This window comes from Crocodylus porosus, unplaced genomic scaffold (genome assembly GCF_001723895.1).
Source record: "Crocodylus porosus isolate Cpor-Errol unplaced genomic scaffold, CroPor_comp1, whole genome shotgun sequence".
Taxonomy (NCBI): Eukaryota; Metazoa; Chordata; order Crocodylia; family Crocodylidae; genus Crocodylus; species Crocodylus porosus.
This window is the reverse complement of record NW_017728917.1, coordinates 3,126,388-3,150,087: the sequence shown is the minus strand read 5'-3', so window position 1 is coordinate 3,150,087 and position 23,700 is coordinate 3,126,388. Positions and strand designations below refer to the sequence as shown.

At 40.0% G+C, this 23,700-nt stretch overlaps 1 long non-coding RNA gene across 1 annotated transcript; it reads right to left on the bottom strand.

Annotated features, from left to right (window-relative positions):
• Nucleotides 1-1,155: 1,155 nt before the first annotated feature.
• On the bottom strand, nucleotides 1,156-22,985 carry LOC109311445. Its single transcript, XR_002101500.1, has 3 exons — nucleotides 22,970-22,985; nucleotides 10,094-10,095; nucleotides 1,156-1,240 (listed from the first exon to the last, which is right to left on the bottom strand). It is a non-coding gene; the product is annotated as an uncharacterized LOC109311445 (long non-coding RNA).
• Nucleotides 22,986-23,700: the final 715 nt, after the last annotated feature.

Here is a 23,700-nt window from a genome sequence, read left to right as displayed (position 1 = left end):
AAAGAGAACAATAGTTACAAACTAGACAATCTAACATGAAATAATCAAGATAAGGATAAATTTTAATAGTAGAAGTTCAGGATATGGACACTTTCATTTGAAGCAATCAGAATCCTAGGGGATCTCAAATTTGGCACATTTCAGCACTGTATAGATGTGCCCTCTGCTCCTCAAGTCCTTTGAATGGCTGCAAAGGCAGGAACTGGTGTGTGTCTTGGCTTCCAGAGTTCCTGTGGACAGCTGGATGCCCAGCACAGTGCTCAGTGGTGGTCTGCCCCTTGGGGCACTGAGGAATACCTGAGGAGAATGCAAGTGCTTCAAGAAGTACTTTTGGCAGGTCCCTCTGTTTTTCTAGGGTCATTTTTGCAGCACTTCGCCATTTTTAAATGCTTCTTTAGTTGTGAATGTCTGCACCGTTGTTGTTTGGGGAGGTTAAAAAAGCACATTTAAGCATAGCCTCTGTTATCTTCTCAGTGTAATTTCAGAGGAGATAACTCAGTTTTTTTTATCAAGTTCTTGAAAGTTTTGTTAACTTCAGTAGTTGAAGGGATTACAAAAAGATAATTGGCTAAGGTGTAATTTTGCAAACCCCTGATCCCCATTATTTCTGGGATAAGTACAGACCATCAAAAAGCCTAAGGCTGAATCAATTCAATCTTCATGAGTTAGTCTAAGCTGCATAGACTGAAACAATAAGCAAATCACCAGACATTCACTTTTGATTCAGGAAATGCAGCCACCTGCCTGCAGTGGCACAGGCCAGAAGCTTGGGGGTGTTAGAGCGCATCTCCCTGCCAGGCTGAAGCAGACAGCTTGGGCCAAAGCTAGCCCACCTTGCCTGTGAAGGGAGATTTACAGGGGAAGTGCAAAGAATGTGGGGGATTGTGACTTAGCTTGAATCTGGAGGGGATCCTGGGACAGAAGTTGAATAAACTGATTTAACATACATCATAGAATCATATAAAACTAGATTTGGAAGGGGACCTCAGGAGGTCACATCTAGTCCAACCTCCTGCTCAAAGAAGGACCATCACCAACCAGATCATTCCAACCAGGGCATTGTCAAGCCGGGCCTTAAAAACCTCCAGGGATGGAGATTCCACCATCTCTCTAGGTTACCCATTTCCGTACTTCACTACTCTTCTAGTTAGAGAGTTTTTCCTAATATCCAACCTAAACTTCCCTTCCTGCAACTTGAGATCATTGTCCCTTGTTTTGTCATGTGCCATCACTGAGAACCCTTTGGAATCACCCTTCAGCTGCTGTTAATCCCCTCTCAGTCTTCTGTGCTCCAAACTAAATCCAGTGCTCTCAGCCTCTTCTCATAAATCGTGTGCCCCATCCCCCAAACCATTTTCATTGCCCTTCACTGGACTCTCTCCAACTTGTCCACATCTTTTCTATAGTGTTGAGTCCAAAACTGGACACAGTACTCCAGATATGGCTTCACCAGTTCTGAATAGAGGGGAATAATTGCTGACAACACTCCTACCAATGCAGAACAGTATGCTGTTAACCTTCTTGGCAACAAGGGCATATTGTTGACTCATATCCAGCTTATTGTCTACTGTAAGCCCCCAGGTCCTTTTCTACAGGGCTGCTGTTTAGCCAGTCGGTCCACAGCCTGTACTGATGCATGAGATTCTTCTGTCCTAAGTGCAAGGCTTTGCACTTGCCCTTGTTGAACCTCATGAGATTTCTTTTGACCCAATCCTCCAGTTTGTCTAGGTCACTCTGAATCCTAGCTCTACCCACCAGTGTATCTACTACACCCTCCACCTTGGTGTCATACATAAACTTGCATAGGGTATAATCCATCCCGTCTTCCAGATCATTAATGAAGATATTGAACAAAATCGGCCCCAGGAGCAACCCCTGAGCCACTCCACCTGATACTAGCTACCACGTAGATGTCAAGCCATTGATCACTACCCATTGAGTCCTGCAATCCAGCCAGCTTTCTATCCACCTTACAATCCATTCATGCAACCCATATTCCCTTAGCTGGCTTGTAGAAACCCTTCTCATTACCCTTCACATCCCTTGCAACTCCAGTTGCACTTTGGCCTTCCTGATTTCAACCCTGCATGCCCCAGCAATATTCTTACACTTCTTCCTAGTCATCTGGCCAAGCTTCCTCTTCTTGTAAGCTTCCTTTTTGTGTTTGAGCTCACCAAAGAGTTCTGTACTAAGCCGAATTGGTCACCTGGCATATTTGCTATTCTTCCTACATGTTGGGATGATCTGTTTATGCACCCTCAGTAAGGTTTCTTTAAAATACAGCCAGCTGTCCTGGACTCCTTTCTACCTCAGACTGGCCTCCAGGGCTGAACACAGGCATGGGCAAACTGGGTGGCCAGCCCAGGGCCTGGACAGAAAGGGGGCCTGAAAATAGTCATTTAAAATTTGTTATTATTATCTCTAGTGAAGGGGAGCCTAATACTAAAAGTTCAGCCGGGGCCATCAGGACTCTAGGTATCGTGCTGCTGGCCTCCCAGGGAATCCTGCTTATCAGTTCCCTGTGGGAGTCAAAGTCTGCTTTCTTGAAGTCCAGGGTCTATACTCAACTGCTCTCCTTTCTTCCTTTTGTCAGGATCCTGAACTTGATCACCTCATGGTCACTGCTGCCCAAGTTGCCAGTCACTTCCACATCTCCCTTCAATTTTTCCCTGTACGTGAGCAGCAGGTTGAGAAGAGCATGGCTCCTTGTTGGTTTCTCCAGCACTTGTACTAGGAAGTTGTCTCCATCACTCTCCAAAAACTTCATAGAATGCCTGTGCACTGCTGTATTGCCCTCCTAACAAATGTCAGGATAATTGAAGTCCCCGATGAAAACCAGGGCTTGTGATCTGGAAACTTCGACTACTTGTCTGAAGAAAGCCTCATCTACCTCATCCTCCTGGTCTGGTGATTGATAGCACATACCCGCTATGACATAACCCTTATTGCTCTCCCCTCTAACTTTAGCCCAGAGACTTTGAAGTCTTCAGTTAAGTCTAATACTACATCCATCCAGGTTTATCTTAAACCAGTTTTACCCATTTTTAAAGTGGTTTATGTGCACTGAATTTCTACTGTGTTACAGATTTGAACTGGTTTCTGATCACTTATACTAGTTTATGTGTAATTTCTGCCCTTAGCCCTGGAAACAATGGTAATTGAAAAGACCAGAATCTCTCACATAAAAGATTTTAATGTTGACTCATCTTTTATGATTGCTCACGCACCCAGGGTATTAGTGAACTAAGAATTGCTCAATTACAGCTTTAGCATGATCAGCTAAAAGAGAAAAAGTGTCTTTCTCTCTTGGTTTATTCTTTCCTGCCAATCCCATTTATAAGATTTAAATAGGATATCTTTATTGTAAAATATTATTCACAAACTTTCTGATGTCAGTATTAAATGCATGGCATATTTTCAGCTCAGTGCATGGGAAAATTATTGTGTAACACATTGAGACAGTCTAATATTATTTGAAGTAAAATTATGTCCTGGAAGACTGATACTATCAGAAGTGAAAGAGGCTCACTTCAAGTCTTTCTATGAATGCCAATCTAAAGGCTTCCACGTGGGTTCAGTTGCTGCCATGTATTCTCAGTGCCATTGGTGAGGAGTTAAAGACAGTGGGTGCATCAACATGAGACACAAACTGTGCAACAGGCTAATAATACTGTGCAGTAGCGTGTCACAACACAAACAGTGCTAATATGCTACTGCACATTATTATTATGCTACTGTGTGGTAGCATAACAAAAAAGATATGCACCAGTGCTACTGCGCAGTAACACCAGTTAGTGCTCATTGATTTAGTACTTGATTATACAAGTAGTAAACTTAATATGCAGTAACTACAGTGAACATGTAGATGTGCCCAGTATTGACCAACTGCTGTCTGTAAACGTACTTTGACTGATAAATAGGAAGAAGTATTATCTGGAAGATTCAAAATAGGACTGTCATGTGAACCGCAATGTCAGTTACAGCAGCATCTGAAGTGAAAAGATGATTGGAGCAAGTACCCATGGAAATCAGTGAACACTATCACATTGTATTGTCCTAGGTGGCAGGGGAGTTGGTAATAGACTGTTTACATCTTATATATGTCTAGTCCAGGCTTGAAGCAGATACACAACTGTTGCAGTGGTGTAACTTAAAACAGTGTAATATTAGTCTTCTTTTTTTCTGGGACAACTCTACCCCAGATTCCTGTAGATTACCACAGTATGACTTTTTACTGCTGCTTGCTCCTTGCATGCCATGATATAAGGGTAAATGTGGGAGCTGTCCCTTCCTAAGGCTAGGGACAGACACTGCACATAACCCAGGATTAAGTGATCAGAGACTGGTTTAAACCTATAACAGAACATAAGTTCAGTGCACATAAACTAGTTTCAAAATGGCTGAAACTGGGTTAAGATAAACCTGAGTGACTGTAGCATCATATTTAAGTGATTTGGGTCAAAGTGTTTTATGGAACTTCTGTCCCAGACCCCTTCCTGGTTTAAGTTAAATCAGAGTCCCCCAGCATCCCAGCCTGCTTTTCAGGCCTGGGCTGGTCTGTCTGCTCCCATCCCTCTCCTCTCTACCCAGAGCTCTGGCTGGCTGTGAAGGAGGTGGAGACTGCATCCAGAAGACAGCAGCTTCCCCCTGCCCTACCTCCCTGCCCCCTGCCCCCTCTCATTGCTTAAACATGAATCCCCGCTCCCTCCCATCTCCTACATTATGGACCCCAGTCCCACAGACCTTAGCTGGCATGTAGTATGATAGCTAATACTGAGAGGTATCTGTGTGTGTGTGTCTCCAATTTCACTGGGACAGGACAAAGCCAGACAGGACAGTATCTTCTCAAGGCTTTTTGGAGCTAATCAACAGGTCAACTGGCAATGTCCCTCCATTCCTTCCTTGAAAAAAGCTGTTTAAGATCTTGAACTAATGAGAGAGGCTTCTGTTTTCTTGATGGGCTGCTAAACTCTGCGTTACCAGCTTTGTGCTGGCTCCCTCACCTGCCAGGTTTTCAGAAAGTATGAAGAAAAGGGAGAGGAAGATTGAAAAGCTTAGTATTATCAAGAGATGCATACACTGCACACACACCCTTTGCCTCAGGCTGCTAGCCAGGGGCTGGGGGCTGGCAACACTCTCGCCCCTTGAGCAGTGACTGGGGAAATCCCTGGGACTATGCAGGCCTGGGTCCTCCCTAATCAGAGCCCCCTTCTGGGGCCTGGCCAACCTCGCTCCTTCTCAGCTCAGCATTATGGAAGGGAAGGGAGGACTGGTCAAGCACCCCCCAACTTCTAGCCTGAGCTATTGCAGGCATGTGCCTACATTTCTTCAGTCCAGAGGGAATGTCTGTACTTGCAAATCGGTTCAACCTAGGCAGGTTAGACTAACCTGCAAAAATTGAATTGGTTCAGGCTCAGGTTTTTTGAATGCCTGTCCCTAGCCTAAAAGACAATATCCTGGTTAAAACTCTCTTGAATCACTGATGTTACACCGCAGATGCAGTTTCCTTATTACTGAATTGCATTTCAATTAAGGCTGGAATGCACATACACATTCATTTATTTTAGGCGGTCCTAAACTACCTAGAACATGATTGTCTTTCTGCTCCCCACTTATTTTGAGGTAAAGTAGTCTGCTTCTGACCTTTCCAATTACCAGGTTACTCATTATCTGTACTGCTTCATCTGGACTGGATGGTACTTTAAAGGCAGCAGAGCTAAGGCTAAGATTATTTACTTGGGAGGAAGATAATGGCCACACTTTAGCTCTGCTTTTACCCTCTAACCCCTTTGGACAACAAGGTCCATGAAGAACATACAGATGATTTAGTGGCTGTGGCTATGGCTGTGGGGGTGCTGTCATTTTGCATCAAACATGGATTTTGATTACCCCTAAAATTACCCCTAAATGCAGGGCTGTTGCAGGCTTGGCAGCCCATTATACAATTTACGCATCTGGAAGGTTGGTTCAAGCTAACCTGTACTGAACATTATCATCAGCTTGCAGCTGTATAACACATGAGGGGTAAAATCAGCAGTCATTGTGCCATTAACTTCAGGAGTATCAGGATTTGACTCTTTAGTGTCCCTGACTGGGGAGCATCTTGTCACACAGATTGCAAGAGCAGCAGATTAGGAAACTATTTTCAACTATGTGTTTGTAAAGTGGATGTTTAAGTTACTCAAATGAGAGTAGATATTTAAGTTACTCTAATGAGGGCCTATCAGAAAGTATTTTACAGCATGGAAGTAGCATAACTGTTCCTAGTACAGTACTGTCCAACAATAAATGCAATGCTGACAATGAATGTATTTTTAATATTTAACTGCAGGTAGCACAACATAAAGCTATGTACCCTTGTTCTGCGTCATTCCAGTAACATTCAATATACCACCCATGGAATTCAAATAGGGCTTAAATGCATGTTCTGTATCTGGTGTCATTCTTTTCAACAACACCAGTGAAGCTATTCTGTAAAGCACACATGAATCATTGAGATTAATCCCTTTATCTATATAACTCTCTTTATCCCTACTATTAAGTCTCTGTTTCCTGGTAATATTTGTGCACATTATTGTCTATCTTCCTCTGCTTAGTATGTGATGGATATATTCCATCTTAAGCTTCTCATGGCCTTTAAGGGATATTGCAAATATAAGTAACATCTAAATGCAATTTAACAGTGCAGTCCTGTACACAAAAGTAGCTCCTAATACTTATATTTGCATAACACCGTGGTTCTAAATATTTTTGAGCTCAAGGCACTCCTTCTCAGACTTGAAGCACCCTGTTGGATTCGAGGCACCCCTCAGAAAATGCCAGCTCGTTGTTTTCACTTGTTTTTTGACTGTGGAAAAACAACAGAGCACTTTTTCTGTTGCAAAACACTCGGCCCACGACAGTTTAGAATGTTTTTCAAACAATTGATTCCTGTTTGAAATGTTTGGGTTTATTTTGTGACTCATGTTTGCACAGCTAACAATGCATAGCACTCCATGACACCCTTGAAAGGATGTCAAGGTACCCCATGGTGCCATGGCACCCTTGTTGAGAATCACTGGCATGACAAAGGGAAAACTGCTATCTAACCTGTGTGTGTGCAAGCTGCTTTTTGAACAAGGCTTTTCAGGTCTACCCTACATCATCCTCAGACACTTCCACTGACACAACTCACTTCTGCATTGGCTGGCATTTCCTTCTATGACCACCACAAGACTGGATTTCCACAGTAACTAGAAGAAGCAGAAATTCTAGTACGGTTAGGCTTCCTGAGCAATGTTTGGATCCAATTCTGAATCATTTACAGATAAATAATTGCAGACAGGCACATAGAAATAGCAGTTTAACTGAGCATACAAACCTTGTCAAATACCCCACTTTTTATTCCTTAGCCATCTTTTCCCCTAGACGTATCCTTCTTCAATCTCTCTGCCTCATTGATTCACCATCTATTTGCAAATCATATTTGAAAACATATTTCTTCTTCAGTGGTTATATCTCCTGATTTCTCTGTCCCTTTGCTATTATTTTAACTTTATCACTGTATTATATAACTCTGTAAATCACTCTGGGAAATAATTTCTATGAATTACATTATGAGGAATAACATTATATTGTGTTGAATAGTGTAGGTAACGTATCCATAAATTTTTATCACAACACTCTCCAAGGGGGTCAGATTAACGACTTTATGCAGCATTTGCTCATGCCTGTTAGCAGTGTGAAACACTGAATGTTATAAAATTGCCATTCAGCTGTCTCTGAAACTTGACAAATAATTGTGGCTGCCATGGGAATGATTGTAAAGGTTGTGATTCCAAAATCGCAAAAGGCTGCAGGTGTTGCACTGGTTCTTTAAAAGGTGCAAAGAAGCAACAATAGGAATATTTAATAGAAGTAATAAACAAGGTGGTAACATTTCTATAAGGGGGCATACTGGCTAGAATCGGCAGTATAATGACTTTTCTGAGAATATTCATTGCAATTTGTAGGTGAATTTCATTCTGAGTTTCTTCATAATCCTTCCCAAAAATACCTCACGGTTGAAGCATTACTTGTGCTTCAGTAATCCCTGAAAGCAAATTTCAAAATGTATCATAGCTGTGGCTAGCTCTGGAAGTCGCATGGTTTGTAATCTGTCCCCTGATTGGGTGATTTAGCCAACTAAGAAATGCTACGTAAGTGACAAATACGCTAATTTGATATGCTAATATAATTTCATTTTTGTAGTAAATAATGTAGGTAAATTAACTTGGCAAGTTATAGCTTACGGTTATTTAAAATAAATGAGAGTGCCAATTGTATCTTTGATTACAATTTTTACCTTTTAAAATGGTTTCAGTACAAGAGTTGAGCATTATTCATTGAAGAAAAGCGTGATGAAAAAAGTTTAGAATTTTCTTCGTACATGTACCAGCGTGAAAAACAAAATTTGAATAAATATTCTGTAGTCCAGTACTTGATCAGATTTAAAAATAATGAATAGTAAATGAAATCGTTCATTAAGACCTTGACCCAGCAAATTCCCACTGATATAAGGGAAAATTAGGCACCCTCAGAGCTTTAGGAAGTTCTAATAGGCACCTCGCTGGTTTATTTATTTGGACCTAAGGGGAGGCGATATTTATTTCAAACCTGATCCTGAAAACCTTTAAGTATGTGGGAAAACTGACATGAAGAAAATTCAGTGCACACGTGCAATAGGAATTAAATTCCAAACAAATGAACTGGATTCCTTTGAGAAGGGAGAGTCATAGCTGTATTTGGGTGGCCTCTGCTCTCTGTTTGCATATATTTACATTAGCGCTGGATAAACATTTACATTAAAAAATGTTAATTTTTTTTACTTTTATCCTTTTGATCAGAAAACAGAATATCAAAAGTTTTCCCTGAAAACCGAAAATAAAACCTGTGTTCTGTTTGGCTAATTTATTTTGTCTTTTTTTTTTTTTTGATAAATAAGCCAAGAACTTCTCTGGGAAGGACTCCATTTTCTGATCATCTTTGTGTGTGTGCGTGTGTGCACTGCACCTTGCAATACTCTTTTCTTAGCCCAGCATCCTGTCTCAATAATTGTAGCTGGCATATTGTAGGAAAACAAATATTCAGTTTGCTGTAAAGAAAATTTTTGTACTTGAAAAGTGGGGAAGAACAGGATCCTAGGTAGTATCTACAATACAGTAGATAGCTATACAACCTCTATAATACAAAGCCTTGCAAAAAGATGTAGGAAAGATTTAAGGCTAAATCTTTTTTTTTTTTTTTTTTTAAACTTTACACACCTGAATGGCACCAGAGGGTAAAATAGATTCTGAAGTCACACGTAACTGCCAAAAATGGCATTTACATGGCTGGATAACTGCCACGTAAGTAAGTAAAATGAAATAGGTTTCAGGATTTTGTTGCTTCTACATTTGTGCCTGATCCAATCATCCTGAAGTCATACTGCCGACTTTTGCCACAAAGAGGTACAAGTAATAAATATCAGCAGTTCAAACTAACTGATTTTTGTACCTCAGTCTCAATGTTTGTCTTCTATTATGTAAAAAGCTCAAATAAATCCTCTTCTGTTTTTCTTCCAGAACTGCCAGGCTGATAGGTTAGCAACCAGACAGTTTCTGCTCCTATCACCCTGATGTGCTTTTATCCTGATCGGCGAGGACCGCCTTTACAGGTTGAGAGAGTCTTTCCAGTTCCAAGGGCCATTTAAGCTTTGACCTTCTTACTGGAAAAAAGAGCAGGGAGGGTGTGTTTGTAATGTTGACATCTCTTCTGTAGGAGATGGAGTGAGATCGAAAGGTCACAGAGGAATGAAAAACCGGTGCAGACTTCTGGAATTATCACTGCAATTATGAGATCTTTCTGGAACAGAGGTCAGTGCTTTGGCAAAACACAGTTGGTCTTTCATTTGACATTCGGACTGCAGGTCAGTATTTATAATGAACTCTGTTAAACATTTACATGAGCTAGTTGGGTAAATAACTTATTTATAAAAACACACGATACTAAGCCATGTCCTAAAGCAGTCTGTGGTATGAGACACATTTGTCCCTCATCTGTTCATTAATTTGTCACGGTGCTACTCCAGGGGCACGTCTACATGTTACCACGCCGTCTTTTAGTACTTCCTTTTGCAGTTATAGTAACAACTGGTGCTGCACCGTGCGTGCCATGCACACTTATTTTTAGGTACTACCATTGCCGTAGCAACGCGCTATAACAGGGAGAGCATCACTACTGCAACGTCGCTGCGGCGTCACAGGTTTTGCCCAGACGCTATGTCATCGTAGCACGTTGTGACGGTGACATAGCATCAGATGTAGATGCCCTGGGAGCACTAATGAATTGCAGCAGAACAATGCTTAGTGCATTAGTTGTTCCTTAGCCCAATGTTTCTTTTTCTCTTTAAAGACCTGCAGAAGCCTGCATGTCAGTCACCTGGAGTTAATGTTAAGGAAGAGGGAGGTGTTTGCTTTTAAATAAGTACTCGGGATGCTGAAAAGACAGTCATAAAGCTGTTTCTCACTCTGTCATAAATCATAGAGGATTGATTTTCATATGCACTGAGACACATTTACAAAGCTCTAGATCTTTGTGCAGACATAACTGCTATCCTTGCCAACCAGGGATGCAGGTTTAAGGGGTCGGGAGCTCTGGAGACGAGAGGCTACGTTCCATATGCTCCCTCTCTCTTTTCCTTTGTCTTTTTACCTAATATTGTTATAGTAACCCTGGAGGAGAGACTTCATTTCTGTCCTTCTCACCCCTTTCCTCTTTCCTTCTGAATGTATTATGTTGAGCTTTATGTAGAGGCGAGGCCTCTATTTTTAACACAGTTCTGGTGTCTGTCTCTCATTCTTCCTGCATTCAGGTTAGTGTACTCTGGCAGTTTAAAAAAGCCTTAAAGTAGGCATGAATGTAGAGCTCATTTACAATGGGAGAAGGGCATAAAGAGGGCTCTAGTATAAGTGAGGCTCTTGTCACACAGGCCACTTAGCACATGTTTTACTAAGATCAAAGTAGGCATTACCAAAAGTTAGAACTGGTTCTGAGCAGTCACACGGTAACGCTTACTACCATCTGCATGCTTCACATGGGCCTCTGGGAAGTTGATCTCTGCTGCTGGTGGAAGGGGGCACAGGGAGCCGAGCCTGGGAGAGAGTGCCGGCTCTGCTGAAAGATCCTGCTGATACCCCAGGACCAGAGTTGGTTGAGACTCTGGTGCGATCCCAAGGTTGGGACCGACAAGCACTGGGTTGTGGGGTCCAGCCCTGGGATTGCAGAGTGCTCGTATTTCCGCTGTGCAGCTGTTGGACGGTAGCAGAACGTATGTTACTTAATATGATCTGGAGATGCTCCTCCTGCAAAAAGGGCTAGCTTTGCTACTCTAAAGCATACTTAGCACATATTTTACTACTTGGATGCTTGCATTTTAAGTGTCCTTAACATATCCTAAATGTAACACGACAAGGTTCTGCAAATCGGTTCCTAAAGCCTGCAGACCAATTTCTGCAGAACCCAGTCAGATTAACTGCTCTTAAATTCCACACCAGGAGTACACATTTCCTATCTTCTCTGCTCTTCCGATAACCGATTTTGGGTTTTTTTTCTCCTCTCATAGCAATTTTGGGGAAAACAAACACAGACCTTTAAAATATCTAATGCTGTTGTAACCAGCACTCCTGTTTTCAGCGTATATTCTCAAGGCTGGATATTTTCTCGGCTCCATGTGTTCAGTCACTAGCCTTGCCATACTTCAGAATGCTTGATAAACTTTTTAGAGACGATGGAGCATTTACATGATGCGGTGGGCAATCAAATTGTTACTTGTACTGAGCTCCCAGTAACAAAGTATGAGTAAAATAAATCAAATGTCAGTAGGAAAAAAAATGACTTACACTTTTTCATCTATTTTAGTTTTGTTTTTTTTCCCTTCTGTGAGCAATTTTTCAGATGTCACTGAAATTTAAACTGCCACTGGTAACGGAAGCTAAAATAAATGGCTTTCTGAAAAACCAAGGAGGATGATGAACTCAGGCTTTTATAGTTGGAATGGTAATATTCTATAGAAATGAAACTTCATCATGGCCAGCCTGGCAATTGAACATTTTCCCTCATAATCAGCTAAAACTTTGAATAAGTTGTACTTTCAGAGGGTCATAGTTGTGTTCATTAAGTGGAAACTGGGGGTCAGATTGGGCACATTTCAATTCCTTTAGCGTGGGTTAATAAGAAGCAAAATCGACCATATCTGCACTTAACAAGGGTACGGTTCAAAATGGTATTGTCACTTGGGGCTTTTTAAAAAAACCCACAAGCTTTCAAATGACCAGTACAGAGTCCTACAATCCTCCAGCTCCCATGACAGTACATGGAAAGCTTTCCGTTTGTTCTCCTGAAAGGAAGATGAGGCCCTAAGTAAATGGAAACATCAATAACAATGATGTCTTTTGCACACAGGATTTGAGGAAGGGCATGTCTCGTGTTTTTTAATGACTCCAAATGGGCAGAAAGAGGGGAACAAATTGCTTCCTGAATTGCTGCGTCTGTGGGTCTTATTAGTAAGGTGAGGAACTTGGTGAATTTCCTCCTGTTTCAGGTCGGCTTGGTGAGAAAATGAGGCACATCAGGGAAATCCAGTCAACCCAGGAGACTGGATCTCAAAAATGAGGAGAACTAAGCTGTTTCTTGCAGGACATATGTATAAAACTAGTCTTAGGAACAAGAATATGCAGTACCGTGTCTTTTGAGGGCTTACATTGGGGTAGCTAAAGTGTTTGGACCTTGAGCTTTCAAAATGGATAGCATTACCTTGCAGCAGACAAGGGATTGACAGAGTAATGCCGTTCCCTGACTATTTCAGAACTATGCAGGAATTATATTTCTATCAGCAATCAAAAAATATTGTTCTTTTTCCCCAGCAATTCCCCACCCCCCAAACTCGACCAGTTTTCATCCATTGTACTATTTTACAGTATTTCAAGATGAAAAGGTTACTGTAGTGCAGCAACATATAGTTTAAAGTAGGAGCAAAGTCCTGCATAAATATACCATGTAAGAAAAGAAAGAGTCCTCCACATGAAGGTTAAGTGCGGTTGAGGTACATTTCTGGGTCAGAATGTCTTACTAATTTAAATGCCATATGGCACATACTCTTCATAACTAAAATCTACTAATGCAGGAAATAATGGAAACTAAAAAAGTCTTTTTTCCGTTATCTATCAATATAGCAAATTTTAATAGAAGCCATCATTGTGTCCAAGGAAAAATGTAGTACCGCAGGGTACAAAATATGAATAAATAATGAATATACAGGGCACGGCAATCTAATGTTTTGGTAATCATGGAAATCATTGTCGGTATAAAGGAAAGTAAAGTCGGGTCAACATAAGTATGGTACTCATTGTCCAGTCTAGGGCTTCATCCTAAGTCCTTTGACTCTGATAGATTTTTTTTATAAGATTCAAGATTAGATGTGTGATTTGTGAAACTCTGTTTTAAAACCATCTCTTAGGGATTCAATAGGAAGTAACAATTCAAAGCAAAGTTCCTATCAGCCGAGACTTTGCCTTCTCAGTAGTTGGTATTATGCAGACTTCTTTGTATTTTCAATCTTCACCAGCGCACCAAAGCGAGAACCTTCCCCCGCTTCTGGAAAGAGGTTTGATGCTGAAAAATACGTGGGGATGTTAATGTCAATTTCAATTCAAATACATTTCAGATCTGTGCTTCAATGACACTTTATTACATCTCCTGGCAAACAGTGAGACTGTTATTTTTAAAGGTGTCTAAGGGATGATTTAAATTCCTGTTTAAATTTAGTGGAAGTAGGGCACACCCCTCCTTAATCCTTTGAAAGTATCAGCCTTTCCCTTCAATGGTGCTCACTATTTGGAAATGTGGGCATAATAGCACAGAACCAAGGATGTTACAATGGGTAGAAACAAACTGCACTCTATAGGGTTTGTCATTTCCAGAATGCAAATGTAGGTAAGACAAAAACATTAATAGAAGACCTGTTAGCATTATGGGATTTGTAGTGGAATTTGACTTCACAGTTCTCTTACAATTTTATTAGGGTAATGGATCACATTTAAGAAGATATAATCATACAGTTTGTAATATAAACATATTCATTTTGGTAAGGTAAAGAATCCTCCACATAAAGGTTATTTGATGCCTTTATTTCTTCTACAAAGGTGTGTTATTGGGTACAGAACTTATTTTGAGACGTAACGGCACAGGAAACTGATGTTACTGTATGCTTTTATTTTTGAGCTATCACCAATTATAAGAATGTACAGCCACAAAGAAAAGTATGATTTCACAATGTGGCATCTGAAGTTGTTTTTCCAATGAAACCCATCCATTACAATGCTAAAAGAAGCCTTAAAAAGACCTAAATGTTATCATTATCAGAGCCTGGGAAAGCTGAATCACCAGAGTGAAGACATAGATCTTTAATTTTAAACTAATGTGTCACTGAATAGACTTATTTCCAAAAGGGTAGACTGCTAAAAAGGTTGGCTAAAAAGGTTGGAAATTGCAAGGTGCTGAAAAGAATCCAGCCCCTTCAAAACGAGAAGGAACAACAAGACGATAGGATTTCTGTGCAAGCTCAAGCCTGTGATACTTGCCCTGCAGGAGAATTTTGTTTTGGTTTAGCAAGGGGTTTTCAAAGGCACTCAATATGGCCTTAACTGTGAACATCGATGCCAATAAGAACAGAGGGAAGACAAAACTGATCTTTGAAAATCCCATACGGTGTTTTGCTCTTAAAATTGGGAATACATTGCCCATCTACAAACCTTCTAAGAGTTGGCTGTGAATCCTGGGCAATTAATTACTCTTCCTGTATGATTTCTGAGTATTCAGCAATAAATGCATCTGGTCTATATGGTTTAGAACAATTTAATCTATGTTTTCATTGTCCTTTTAATTTTACATACAGAACCTTTTGTCTTTACGGATGTGATGGCAGGTATTCAGCTAGAATTCTGGTAATAATTTAAAAAGAAATGATGTAAGCAAGTATGTTAAAAGATCCTCTAATTTAAAGGCCCTGATTTAAATATGCATTCATTTTGTCCACTTTAAGAGAAAGTATTAATTTTTTAGACGATACAGTCCTGTTGCCATTACCATTACCAATCTTAGTTTGAGATTTGAGCATTGGAAATCAGTTATAATTTTTTCTTAGTGAAGTGGGGAGGGAAGTATTATTTTAGCTTATTATATCTGCTATTTGTTAACAGGCGTTGGTTGATATAGAAATCATGAAGCCAAAAACTATGGATGGCCATGATGTCATTTTTATAGTTCATATAGAACTGCACTTTTCTGCTATTGATTCTTTCAGAGTACGTGCACATGAACGGTCACATAAGTAAATAGAAGATTAGGTATTGAACAAAGAAAGGGAATAATATTAAATTAAAATGTAATAAATAATATTGTACAAAATATTTGACCATCTAGGACTTAATTGTTGACTTGATTGCTTCATTCCATGGCGATATGAAAATTCACGATAGGCTAGTAGTCGGATGTCTTTTTCCTTATAATTAGAGCTAGATGAAAATGTGGATCTTCATTAGCTCTTATATGATGCATAGTTGAGCAGCTCTGATGCTATCTATGAGATGGCGGTAGTACACACACATAGATGCATTAATCAGTTAACTAAAATATGAAATCCCAGTAAAAATACTTACAGATACATGATTAAAAGTACAGGCAGAAAAAAATAAAGGAAAACACTGCATTATTTTAGGAAAGGTTTTATTCCAGAGAAAGGAATTTTAGATTTTCAGTTGCATGGAAAAGATGGTAATGAACTTTTTTTAAGAAACCAAGATGATGTAAATCCAGTCTATAAAGATCCAACGCATTAAGAAGGGTGATGTAGTTAAGGCATATGTGTAAGGCCAGTGCTGAAATTATTTATATTTGGTCTGAAGGAAATGCTGCACAACTTTTAGGGAGACCACTTGCCAACCTGCTTTCAGAGGTTGATCTTTAGGACTTTCCATGTAACTGGGAGGGGAAATGGACATAAGGCTAAAAGCAAATGTATTTATCTTCTTTCCTTATCTTTAAGATCTGTTCTTTTGGTGAAGCAGGTTGCATTGTGAAATATCTTCAATGGAAAACATGATTTGCCCCCTTCTCTCTCTCTGCCTTACATCCTTTGCTTTTATCCTCAATCCTAAATAAAACTAGCCCTTTTTTGGATAAAAATCATGTGTTCCTTTGTGGCATTTTGCAAGGCAGGATTCTATCCCTGCGTAGCCAAGTACTTCAGGGTGTGCTTAGCTTTAAATGCTTGGCGAATTTCCAAAGAATCAAAGTAGGACTGACCTATATAGACCAGAACTTCTGTGATTCATCCTTGGAAGTGGCCATTCATGTCTAGACAGAGGCACATTAATGGGCAGAGGGATGGGCTTGGAGTCAGTTTTGAGAATAAAACTGCTTTATCCATTTATCATTGAAGTTCAAGTGAAGACAAGGATGGACTTTGGATAAGACTTAAAGAGAGGACTTAAGTTTATAGAGTTGTCAGTCTCCAACACAGACCAGCTAACCACTACACTTCCTTCTTGTCCCACGTGTAAACACACACTAAAATAAGACATTACATCCAGGGATTTTTTCTTCCTAACCTCACATTAGCAGAACCCCATTTTACTTCCTGAAAAGGATTATTTAACATGGTTGCTTCTGAGATGATCTCTAGCAAGAGACGCCATGACCCTAGAATCCCATTCTAGTCCTACGTTTCCATGTTCGTTTAGCTTCAACGGAATCACTAATGACTTGCACTGGACTGTAAGTATCATGACTTTAAAATCAGAGAGAAGAAAATTCATTGTGTTAGGTTCCAGCTGTGGTTACGTTTTGTCGGCTTTCCCATTTCTTTGCATGCTGCTTCCGTCTCAGCCTGTGTGTTGAGTACTGAAGACTTATTTTGTGGCTGTACAATTTTGCAAAGTTCTTTCTAATGTAAAACATCTGCTTTTGTTGAAATTAATCCAACTCTTTTTGCAGATACAATATAGATAAAAGTTCCATCTGGGCTGAGTGCCAGATAGACACTATGCTTAAGTAATAAGCACAATTCTCTTGCTAATAAACAGCAACTAGGAATTAAACTCATGTTCACAGATATATAGGACACTCAAATGCTAAGTGGAATTAATTAAAATCTAAAAGAGGTTCTGTCACAGACATAGATATAATAATAAATCATTGTGTGTGCTTTCAATATTGTAATTATCTCACTATTTTCTCCTTTCAAAATCTAGTGTTTACATTTACTCAGGATTTACCATGGGACAAGCTTTACCTATGCTGTGACAGTTTTACACAAATACTTATTTGCTTTTAAATAAACAGTAAAACTACGTAGCAGAAATCTTGTAACTATTAAAGTTCCACACATAATAAATTCAAGTTGATGAAAAGTATTATGTGGTGTTAATTGCCCAGTGGCCTTTCATAAACTGGAACAGTTTAGATAGTTGTACAAATTATGCATATTTACATTCTAGTTACATTTGTACTGCAACCAATTCTATTGTGATCACATAAATGTGTCTACATCACTATTTAGAGTCAGTCTTCATGTCACCCTTAAGCAGCCTAAGGGGCATGAGTCTCACTTCCCTATCTCATACCTTTTAGTTCATACAAAACTGTCCACATTGTTCTTATTTGCAAAGCGTGGCCCTTCTGGGAATTAGTGGACTACTTGTCTCTTCTTATGAGTAGTAGAAAAAGGAAGGAAGAGAAAGAGGAGCAGGATTTGGGAACAGGGAATTGTGGAACTGCTGCCCGGTACTTTCTGCACTGAAGCGTACTAACCAAAGTTGGTTGAGAGGCAAGCATCAGGAATTTTGCTTCATGCCTGAGAGTTAAACAGAGTTTCACAGCCTAAACTCTGGTCATATAAAACATCAATAGTCATCAAGCATGGGTTTTAAGGTAACTTTAAGGTAGACCCTAACCATGTATGCAGACATGCCTAATATTCTACTTGTTCATTGTGCATAGTTCTCCCACTAACACCAATGGGATCTTAGTACAGGAAAAATAAACCACTGGAGCAAAGAGTTGCTGTGAAGATCAGAGGAAATTATTATCCGTAATGGCTGAGTGGGCTCTGATAATTTATTCTGAATGATTCACCTGCCTCTTGGAATTTCTCCCGTATTTAGAAAACTACTTTGGCAAACTGATCTACATATGAAGAATTGCAATCATTAGTCATAAACAATACTGACTTTTATTTTTACTTTTATTTTAATTTTTGGCAGAGAGCTGTTTAGATTTCTAGTTTGAATGCCTTGACAATATGACTCACAGATAATGCTTCATTACATTATACTGTGATTCACAAAGATTTTTTTATTGTACCTTTATGGCCTGAATTCAGGAAAAGGCTGAACAGGGAATGCGTATAGCCAATGGGTAAGGGGTAAGATTGCTTGTCTGGAGATGCTGACTGGCTGGAGAGCCCTCTAGTGTTTGGTATCTTCTACCTATGTAGTGATGAAGTTATTTTGGATAAAATGAATAGATTGAGCCTCTAGTTGCAAGGTATATTTTCTAAACATGTTGTCATTCCTATGGTTCTTTTCTGTATCATCTCTAATTTTTCAAAATCCTTTATGTGATCTGGACACAAAAAATGAGACATGATACCCAATAACAGCCTCACTAGTGCCATACACAAATGTAATATCACATTCCAACTCTTACATTCCCTTGTCTTCAAGGATCATATCGGACTTTTTAGATAAGGCATTAAAATAAGAGCTCATGTTCAGCTGGGCAACTATTATGTCCCTAACACACAACTGTAATGAGTTTAAAACAATTAGATTTGAATATTCTGATAATGAGGAGTCATAGCCCACACAGCCACCTAAATAGGCTGCAAACTTATTGCAAACTTCATTCTTTAAAATCGTTGTACTCTGTGCACATTGTGAAATTTTAGGTCTTGTTTTTTTTTAATTTTGGGAAGGCGAAAGATTGAGATGTAGACATCAAATGCAGTGAGGCTCTAATCTAGATGGTATAGAAGTCCACTCACTGTGAAATGACTTGTTTCTCATTTTCCTCTTCTGTTCTTTTTTCTTACTTCTTCCCCTGCCTCCCTCCTTTTTCAGAGCCTCATCTGTTCTCTGCTCTATGTTTCTCATACATACATAGGTGCTTGCCTGTACCCACCCTCCACAACCTTTCTCTCCCTTTCTCCCACCTCTTTCATTTTGTTGTTTAGGAATTATCTTGGACTTTTATTTTTAACCCAGTGACATTACGTGGATGTGGTTTTTTAGTTCATGATGTGGTTTACTGGCCTAACACCTACAAATCAAGCCAGGGCTTCATTTCCACAGGTGCCTGAAAATGCTACTAGTGAGCTTTTTCCAGAGTTGAACGAACACACACATTAGAAAATCCAGTTACCTAGTCCCTGGGCCTTCTTTCCTGTCAGAAAGGTAAATCACTAAAAGAGTTTGTTTTGTGAAAAGTGCTGCATTTCCTGGAGAGAAGATACAAGTGTGTTAAAAAGAAAAATGAAACTAAGGATAACAATGTAAAAATAAAAAAGCTAATTGGGATAAATCAATTGTACTGTGTGGAAAACTACTAATGAGAATAGAGTTAATTAGGTAACATTGTGTTAATATAGGGAAGAATAGTCATATAAATGGAACATTTTCACAAAGAAGAAAAAGTACAATGCAGAACATAAATAATACAGAAGAATTGCATTCAAAAGACATTCCACCACAGCTAATTTAAATCAAGAAAAAATCAGATGAAAGGGAAATAGAGGGAAGAATTTCATTTCATTTAAAACCAAGCACATGCTTATGCTTTTATTTGGTTACATAAATTCCTTCTGTTGCCCAAACTAAATTATAAGTTGCAACCTTTCCTGAGCTCCTGCATAAGGCGTAGAGATTCATAATTAATGTTTGGCCCTCCATTTGAAATTCAGATTAAAAATTCTTAGTTACTTAACATTATGTGTGCATGACCCTTGCATTAAATGCATGACTGGGAATGCACGTCAGCAAACAACAGGGCTAAACTGAAAGTAAAGCTGGGCATAATAACTGTCTTCTGAGTAAGCATTAGGGAAAAACTGCCCTGTACAACAACTGCATCCATTATATTTGAAGTGGAATTGCCCCCCCCCCCAGTAAGGTGGCCCACCTTTATACATAGCTCCTTACCATCACTTGTGCAATGTATCAACATGCCCTCTGTGCTGAGGACTTAAACCCTCTTTCTTCACCCAGGCCAGAATTTTGTCCGCTCTCCAGTGAAGGTGAAATATAAATGGAACTTAAATTCAAAGTGTAATGCATTCTACTTTATGTATACAGCCAATCAATTTCCGTAGGGGGGTTGCAGTATAACATGGAGTTAGTATTTCTGTAGAGAATGTCGGGATCAGAGAAGAGAAGTGGCTGGATGGCTACTCACAGAAAAGCCTCTGTAAGGGAACTGTGTGGGTCCCTTCGCTCAATGCTTCCCTAATCATTTTGTTGGAATAAGAGAGAGTCCTCCTGGCTGGGGGAGGGGCTTAATGTACAGTAACACAGTAATTAATGCACAGTGGTAAATGGCACGCAGCCTTTTTGTGATGCTTAATATGCGGGAGACTAATGCTGCTGTGCATCAGCTCACTACCTCGGTTTTTGCTGTGACGTCCTAATGCGCAGTAGACTAGCATTCACATGTTATGGCAAAAACTGAGCTAATGCACAGTCGAATTAGTCTCCTGCATATTAAGCATCACCAAAAGACTGTGTGCCATTGCTATTGTGCATTAATGCCAGCTACTGCACTTTATATAGTACTTCATATTAGAGGTGCTAAACTTAATGCACAGTAACAATGGCGCATTAATGCATGTGTAGACATGCCTACTGGGGATATACCATGGGACCCACTCAGAAATCCTACAGGTGATCTAAGCTGGCAAAAGGTCACATCATCTAAAAGGATCAGCCACAATGGAGTCCTCCTGCTCCCTGTCATAATGACTCGGGTGAACCACAATACCAACATTTATGAGTAGTTGCCAGAACAGTGGCAGCTTTTCTATTTGTATCATTGAGAGCAGCAGCAGGCTGATAATCACAAAGGGACAGATTCTGGCACACGTATATTTTACTTCATGAGTGAGAGTAGCACTTTTGTCAGTTCAGTGGTACCGGCCTTAAGGCAGCATAGTACTCAATGCGAGTATGGGTGTCAGAATGCAATCTTGGGGAAGATTGATTTCATTACAGCGATTTTGTTGGCTTCTCCTCACATCAATTTTAGTGTTTAAAGAGTTTAATAAAGGGGATCGGAAGTTCTTAGCAAGTCCCTTTAGCCACTCATGAGCAGTACTTTCAGCGTAAGAAAAGCTGCAGTAAAGAAGTGGATTGAAATTCTTTGAGGCTGTTTAGACGTGCTTTGTTCCACTGACCTCAAGAAGACAGCATGGGCAATATGATCCCACAAACAGCTCCCAGTGCTTAGAATGATTTATAAAAATGGGATTATGTAATCCAGTATGCACAACACCTTTCAGTAATTATGGATGCAGACAGAAGTGACAATTTTTGCCCCATCTAGCCACAGAAAGCAGTTTATAGCCACGACCAAACACAAGTGCACAGCTGCAGACAGGTTAAAAAAAGGCCAATTGAGTGAAAATCTGACCCATCGCTGCAGGAGGGGGTTGGATGAAGGCATTTCAAAACAGAACATCTTTTGTAAGTGCTGTCTGTACTTCCTGCTGGCCTTGAGCTGTTTTCAAAATGGGAGGTGGGAAAGGGAGCAGAGGGAGTTTGGCCTGGGGGTTTTCCAGGCCCTACTGGAGGGTGGGGCAGGTGTTTTGGAGCCGCCTCCCAAGGTGGGGTCTGCAGCTCACCCTCCCCTGCTCTCCAGAGCCAGCTGGAAAACCTCCAGATTCCACCCATGGATGCTATAGTGAAATCATTTCTTTGACAAAATAGAAGTAGATTTCCTTATAATTCGAAATCTTCCTTGAAAATGATACAGATATAACACTTGGACTCTGAAAAGGGTATGCGCCCTAATTAGCTTCATGCCATGGCTCAGAAAAAACTGGAACATTTCCACTGTAAGCAAAGAAGGGGAGAAAAACAATGACTTAAAGCTGCTTGCTGCTTGCTCTCTTTTCATGGCTGCCAGGAGAACTTCAGGAGTTATCTCGTTTGAAATTAAAGGTGTAATGAAGTGGCTGCCACTTGGCCAAAAAAAAAAAAAAATCCGAATGTCTATCTCTGTCTACCCTGGCTCCATGCCATTTGCATACAGTTTAGCTCACAAGAGGTGATAGTCTTGTTTTTCTCGACAGCTTGGAGGATTTTGTCTCTGTCACTGTCACAGTCAAGATTAAGGTTTCAGCGGCGCACGTATGTCTTATAGCCTTCTTGGGAGAATACTGTTGTATTTAACAGTGTGCATGGATTCTTCTTTTGAACCTGCAATCAAAACTTTAGATAATAATTTTCTTTATCAGAAATACCACATCAGAGCCTTTCAGTCCAGTAGGATGCTAAGAACTTAAATGCTTGTGCTTTATTGTTGGTTATCTAATATTTTTAACAACTTCTGGGTAGGCCTCTTAGTATTAGAATCATAAGTAAGTAGGGCTGGAAAGGACCTCTTGAGGTCAGCTAGTCCAGCTCTCTGCTGAAGGCAGGCTTTAAGGCTTATCTCTGACTAAATTATTCCAGCCAAGTGCCTGTCTAACTTGCTCTTGAAAACTTTTAGGAATGGAGATTCCACAACTTGTTTAGGCAGCCTGTTCCAAGGCCTGACCTTCCTTGTAGTCAGAGACCTCGTCCTAATTTCCATCCTAAATATTCTATGATGCAATTGGATGCCATCGCTCCGAGTCCTGTCTCCTACAACCGCAGAGAAATACCTGTCTCCATCCTCTTCATCATCACCCTCCAGGCATTTGAAGACTGTTATCAAATCCACCCGGTGTCTTCTCTTCTTCAAACTAAATAACCCTAGTTCTTTCAGCCTTTCCTCATAAATCTTGTGTCCCAGACCTCTAATAATTTATCTTGCTCTCCACAGGACTCTTGCCAACCTGTCCACATCTTTCTTTGACTGTGGGGCCCAAAACTGGACACAGTACTCCATGAGACCTAACCAGTGCTGAATAGAGCAAAAGGATCACTTCCCTTGTTTTATGACACTCCTGTTAATACAGCCCAGTGTGCTGTTGCGTTTATTTTATATTATTTTATTTTACTTTTTAAAAGACCACACTGTAGGCTCATATTTGGTTTATGATCCACTGTAATCCCCAGGTCCTTCTCTCAGTACTGTAGCCTAGTACTAGTGGGATGTTCCCCAGTCTGTCTTTGTGCTTGCAGTTATTCTAGCCTAAGTGCAGGACTTTGCACTTGTACTTGTTGAATTTCATTTATTCTATTGTCTTCTTTAGACTTAACAGGAAAGGTTATTCTTTCAGTTTAACCTCTGTTCATATACTGTAAAATATAGCATTTTAGGGCCAGATCCTATATCACCTAAGTGGTACCAAGGAGCTTAGATGGAACAGGATTGCATTTTGCTGAAATCCCTGAAATGTCCTTACCGTGTCCACCTTTGCACTTTAGCCATCATTTTAATCCTATAACT